The following is a 6984-nucleotide window of genomic DNA, read 5'->3' as shown; positions in this document are numbered from 1 at the left end:
GCTTACGAAAACCACATTAGGTATTAGATAATCGATTTTCTGATTGGAGTACATACATCAGGCGTTTGCTTATCATTCTTTCCATAACCTTACAAACACAGCTGGTAAGAGGAATTGGTCTGTAGCTTCCAGACAAAGAAGGATCCTTTCGTTATTTCTGGACGGGGATAACTATTGCGGAACGCCAAGAAGATGGAAATATTCCCTCAGTCCAGATTCTTGTGTACATAGTCAACAGGAAGGATTTACCAGCTGGTGGTAGATGTCGAAGCATGCGGTTATGGATATTATCAGAGTCAGTGGAGGTGTCAGGGGATATGTCTAGTACCGCCTCCAGGTCCTCGGATGTGAACGGTGTATTGTAATGTTCTGTGTTATCAGATATGAATTTCAGGTTTCGCATTTCTGCAGCACCTTTGATTTTTGAAAATTCCGGGTCATCATTTCTGGAGCTGCTTATCTGTGCAAATGTGTTCGCAAATATTTCAACAATTTCTACAGGACTGGTGATCATGACGCATTGTTCAGAAGGCCCGGAATTACAGAACTACGTTTCCCCATTATTCGACGGCATTTGTCCCATACGATGTTAGCTGGGACGTTCTTTTTCAATTAATTGGCGTAGTTTGTCAAGGACGTCTTCTTAGCATCGCACACAGTGCGACGAGCCTTGGCTCGAAGACGTTTAAACTGGAAAAAATATTCTTGGGTCGGATGGCGCTCAAATTGACATAAGGCACGTTTGCGGTCTCGGATTATGTCTCTGCAGACATCTGTCCACCAAGGGACAGAGAAGCGTTTTGGCCAGCAGGACGACCGGGGGATCGATAACTCTGCTGATTGAATTACCACATTTGTAAAGTGATCTACTATGGAGTCCACACTTTCATGCCCTACATCTTCGAACGATATGGACTGTAAGAAATGGACCCAGTCCACCTTTTAATAAATCAGTTTGGAGAGCGAGATTCCGCAGGACGTAGAGCGGAAAGACGCAATCGGATAGGGTAGTGATCACTACCATGTAGGTCATGTACGACAGACCATTCCAAATGCGTGGACAAAACTGGGCTACAAATGGAGATATCTATCACAGAGAAAGTACCGTACGTCAAAGATAGATGGGTTGCTTCCCCAGAATTCAGAGTATCAGGATTAAAACGGGTACATACCTCTGCTATTTTATTTCCTCTGTCATCATCAGAATTGGAGCTCCAAGATTGGTGGGATGCATTCAAATCCCCTACTAACAGATATGGAGCAGGTACCTGCATCAGAATATCTTCTATTTCATTTACTGTGAAAGGTGTATTAGGGGTTATATACACACAAATTATAGAAAACTCAATGTTTGTTAAATTTATTGTGGCAGCTATGCACTGGTGAAGAATGGTAACATTGATGACAGAGGAAAAGTTACTTTGGTTGAGTAGAAGAGCACAACCTCCGTTGGTATGGATACCGGCAAGATGGTCATACCAGTGAACATAGTATCCCGAGATATTCAGGGAGTTTTCAGGCCGGAAGTGTGTCTCCTGAAGACATAAAATAGCAGGGTTCTCTTAATAGATTAACAGTTGTAGTTCTGCGTATCTGCTGCGTACACCGTTCACGTTGCATTGTATAATATCTATCATCTTGAGGAGATATTTCATAATGGTGGCTTTACTGTAGATTTTCTTTTCTGCTCTTTCCTATGGCTTTGTGCCTTAGACTGCGACAGCTTAATTTTCGATTGTGGTGTCTCGCTTTCAGCACGTCGCCCTCCAGATCCAGATCTCGATCGAGTACGAGATCGAGAGCGGGTTCTAGATTTCACATCCCGACGAGGATTGCGACGTCGTGACGTTATCACAGGCGCGGAATATGTCTGGGATGTCACAGCGACTATCTTTTTTGGCTAATAGGGCCTGATTTCAAAACCACAGCTGTCGTCGGTCCGAGTAGTCAGTCTGAGTGCCCGCGTCAGCAAATGTCTGGGTTGCGGTCTCTGTTCGCTTCCCAAGTAAATCTTCAAGAGGTTGCGTTTGATTTCCCATATTTATACAATCCGTTGCCATTGCAATACTGAAGAATACGATATTTCTCGGCGTTTCTTTTCGTCTTCAAGTTTACGTTTACGTGCCTCGAAGAAGGTAATATTGTATTTTACCCGGAGTTCTTGAATTGCCTTCTGTGTGATATATTTCGGGCAGTCTTTGGAATTTGAGCCATGGTCCCCATCACAGTTCACACAGTGTACGGAGTTGGGACATGGGGAATCCCAATGGTCGCCACTGCCGCACTTCGCACATATGATGTTGTTCGCGCACCGTTTGCTGCGTATGTCCGAACCTTTGGCACCCAAAGCACCGCATTCGGTTCGGCACATACGCTCGGACAGGGACACGCTCATACCCAACAAATACATACTCCGGTAGGACAGATGTTTCAAAGGTCAAGAACACAGTGCTGAGGGGATACGTCCGTCCGTCCCGCTTACGTAACAAACGATAAGCTTTGGACACGGACTGTTCCGCGAGCTCTTGTTGTAACTCGTCGTTAGACAAGCCGTCCAGAGCATCTGTGTGTACCACTCCCCGCGTGGTATTCAGCGAGGAGTGTCTTTCTACCTTAATAGGGTAAGACCCCAGCAATTTCGCTTTCAGCAGCGTTTCACAATGCTTCGGACACAATGTCCCAACGAGTAAGCTGCCGTTACGAAGTCTAGTTGCGTTCTTGACTTTCCACAAGACTGTCGAGTGCGCGTCTCACATAGAAGGGGCTAATATTCTTCATTGTCGTTTCTTTTCCCACTAGTGTGATACTAACGAATTTCGGAGGTGGCATTTTTACGTTTATCTTTGCATTGTCTGTATCCATAGCAGTATTTGTTTCTTGACAACAATTCGTATTATCCCTCTGATCTTGTTTTCTTTGCTTCGGAGAGGATGAGCGCGTAGAAGCCATTTTGAAACTGGCTTCCCCTACGGAACCGTCGGCGTCAACCTGCCACCGGGGGGGGGGGCGGAAGAAAAAGACACCAAAAAAGTCTTCTCGGTCTGTGCCGGCCGTGGGGACCCTCACATAGCCCGATCCCAAGCAACCCACTTCACGCAAGTTACCCTTCAAACTGGTCATTACACAAATAATGGCAAGTCTTACACCAGAGGGGTGTCGCAGTTTTATGTCCCTACCACGGGAATAACCGCCCGTGGCTCCCCACTCTACACCGAACACAACCGCCAGACTACTTCGGCTAACTCCGACTGACCCTCCCAAAGCCAGAGCAATCCGAGATTGCACGCTACTTCAGGGGACTTGTGGTTGATTACACTGCGACACCCATACGTCAGCGGTAACAAGTCGGAGCGATATAACCGCCCCGGGGAGCAGAGTCGGTCACCGGGACGTTTAAGTCGCTCCGGGCCCACATTGGGGCTCTACGTGAGTGTAAATGACTACTGGTCCGCGCTCCGCACCTAGACTTGCATATAGGGGCAGTATGAAATGTCCACTATTGCTACGATGCTGGGCACCCTGTCGGATCACACCATTCGGAAGTCGCGCTCGAAACCGTGGGACTGGACCACGGAGATAGGAAAGATCCCCGCTGGTGAGACGGGAGTTGTAAACCTAAGAAGCTTAACCTAATAATAGATATAAGAATTAGAAGAGGATGAAGAATGAAGCCTCATCAAGGAATTTTAACAAATCCCGTCATGGTAACGGACGCGGCAAAAACTTACAGCGGGGATGGAGAGGTGAAAATGGCTGTGATGATGTGGTGGGCGTTCCGCATGCAATGGTGCCTGGCAAGGAGGAATACAGCGATGAAAAAGATGACAGAATGAAAAGGGCTGCGTGGTGATAAGGCGATTAATGTCCGAAAAGAAAAGCACGAGAGCCACCATTGCATCAACCGGTCACCAACTTAGCGGTACCCACCTCGACCGGGCTTATAATCAAAGATGAGTCCCAAAAATTTCGCAGTGTCTCTATATCGTAAATCCACTCCGTCAAGACGTAGATCTGCGTGGGGATGTAATCCACGTTGATTAGAGAAATGAATGCACTGCGTCTTCAGAGTGGAGAAATTGAAACCATTGGGACGGGGCCAATCTGATAATACGTTGATGGCAAGTTGTATTTCTCGTCCGATAGATGGCAGATATCTCGAACTATAATACAAACTAAAATCATCCACGTATAGAAAAGCCGATACTTGGTGGCCTATGCTGTCGGCTATTCTATTAATCGCAATGGAAAATAGAAGCACACTCTATACAGACTCCTGCGGAACGCCATTTTCTTGGAGATGAGCAGTAGAAAGAGAGGTACCTATGCGTACTCGGAAATAACGCTCCGCCATAAAGTTGGCAATAAAAGATGGCAGACTTCCAGGAAGACCCCAGTTGTGGAGAGTTCGAAGGATTCCATACCGCCAAGTGGTTCGTAGGCCTTCTCCGGGTCAAAGAAGACAGCAACTAGATGTTCCTCCTTCAGGAAAGCATCCCTAATGGCACCTTCCAGCCGGGCTAGATGGTCTATAGCTGATCTGTGCATACGAAAACCACATTGAATCATGGATAATCGGTTTTCCGATTCGAGTACCCACAGAAGGCGTTTACTGATCATTTTCTCCATAACCTTACACACGCAACTCGTTAGACAAATAGGTCGGTAATAAATAGGAAACGATGGGTCCTTCCCCGTCATATTATTAGAGGTAAGACACATATTTTGTTCTTGTGCAACCCTTTTGTATGTTAAACATACTGGGTCATAATGTGCTGAGCTACTGACAGGGGCAAAAGATGTAGCTAGTAGCTCAACTATTTCTTCGGGATCTGTAGTTATATCTCCGTTATTAAGAACGCCCGGAATAGCAGAACTACATTTCCTCATTACGCGACGGGTTTTGTCCCAGACTACCTTAGCTGGGACATTCTTCGTTAAAGATGATACATATTTTTTTCAGGACGCCTTTTTCGCGTCAGAAATAATACGTGCTCGAACACGAAGATGATTATACTAGACAAAATTATCTTGGGTTGGATGACGATCGAAGAGGCGAAGGGTACGTTTCCGTTCGCGGATAGCTTCCTTGCACGCTTCTGTCCACCAAGGCACAGGAATGCGTCTTGTTCTCCAGGATGACCGGGGGATGTTCAATTCGGCAGCCTCAATCACCATCTTTGAGAATTAATCAACCATAGAATCCACAGTGTCATATTCACGTTCAGTGAATCTCAAAGATTTCGAAAATTTAACCCAGTCCGCCTTTTTTTATAACCCAGTTAGAAGAACGAGACTCCGCAAGACGTATTGCGGAAAGACGCACTCGAAGAGGGAAGTGGTCGTACCATGAAGATCATGGATGACCGACCATTCCAATTGCGGACAAAAATGGGCTACAAATGGAGAGGTATATCATGGAGTATGTACCGTAAGCCATTGATAGATGGGTGGCCTCGCCTGTGTTAAGGACAATAAGATTCAGGCGGGAACAGACTTCTACTATTTTTCGTCCTCTGTTATCATCTGTATTCGAGCCCCAGTTATGGTGAGAAGCATTGAAATCTCCGAGAAGAAGAAATGGGGCGGGCAGTTGTGCGGCAATAATCTGCAAATCTTGTTCTGTGAATGGTAAATCGGGAGGAAAGTATAGAGAAGACACTGTAAAGGAGATAGATGGTAAGGTTACTCTGACAGCTGTAAATTGGTGGTGGCTACGAATATCAATTGCAGAGGAATGTATATTGTCTCTAGTCAGGATAGCACACCCACCATTAGCTCGTACACCGGCTAAATGATCATACCGGTAGACTTTGTAGTGCCGAAGACTCGGAGAATGTTCGGGCAGGTGTTTCCTGTAGACAGACAACTGAAGGTTGTTCATGATAGACCAGTTGCTGTAGTTGTGCATAACGGCTGCGAACACCGTTCACGTTCCATTGTATTATATCTTTGGACATAACAGATTCATGGAGATTTCACAGGGGCTCGGTTCTTCTTTCTTCTTTTACGCCACTCGGTTTTTCAGATTGTTTACTGATTGGTTGTGGCGATTCGCTCTCCGTACGGCGGTCTCCGGATCGAGATTAGTCCTCCGATCGGGTTGTGCGACGTCGAGGCCTCCTCTCATGTTTCCAGTCGCTTGTACTCGCCGTCTCCGTAAGAGGCTGATGGAAATACGGCCGGATGGTAAGGCCACAGCTATCATGTCTCTGTCAGGGTGGCGCAATCGACAAATGTTTGTGTCGAGGATTCGACTTATCCAGAAACTGTAGCGGCTGTGAGAGGTGGCGTTTGTGTCGATGCATCAGTACCCTGGATTGATTTATTAGCGACTGACGCAAACGTTGGTTTGTTATTGTTCGTTTTGTCATACTAATATTTCTTCCACGCCTCGAAAAACGTAAGATTTTGTTCCACACGAAGTTCCTGTTATGTCTTTCTCCTCAGTGTATCTCGGGCAGATTTTCGAGTTTGATGCTTGGTCCTCGTCACAATTGACACAATGTTCGGCGTGAGAACATGGGGAATCACCATGATCAGACTCGCCACACTTTGGACAAACGGTGGTATTTGACAACACTTTTGCGTATGTCCGAAACGCTAGCAGCGGAACGACCGCATAGGGTTCAGCACATACGCACGGACAGAAACACGTTCATACCCGAAGTAGATAAACTCTGTGAGAGAGGGTATTTCGAAGGTCAAGAAAATTGTACGCAGAGGAAACGTCTATCCATCCTTCTTACCAGTTAGTCGGTAAGCTTTGGAATCAGACTGTTCCGCTAAATCTAGTTGAGTTTCTTCATCAGATAAACCGTCTAGAGCTTCCGTACCAATGACTCCTCGTGTGCTGTTGAGTGAAGAATGACGTTCAACATTAATAGGGTACGATCCTAACAAGTTCGCCTCTAATAGAGTTTCACTCTGTTTCGGATTTAATGTTTCTATGCGCAGAGTTCCATTTCTGAGGCGAGTTGCATTCTT

The sequence above is a fragment of the Periplaneta americana genome, chromosome 16 (genome assembly GCF_040183065.1).
Source record: "Periplaneta americana isolate PAMFEO1 chromosome 16, P.americana_PAMFEO1_priV1, whole genome shotgun sequence".
Lineage (NCBI taxonomy): Eukaryota > Metazoa > Arthropoda > Insecta > Blattodea > Blattidae > Periplaneta > Periplaneta americana.
The sequence above is the reverse complement of the archived record's forward strand: the minus strand, read 5'-3'. Positions refer to the sequence as shown.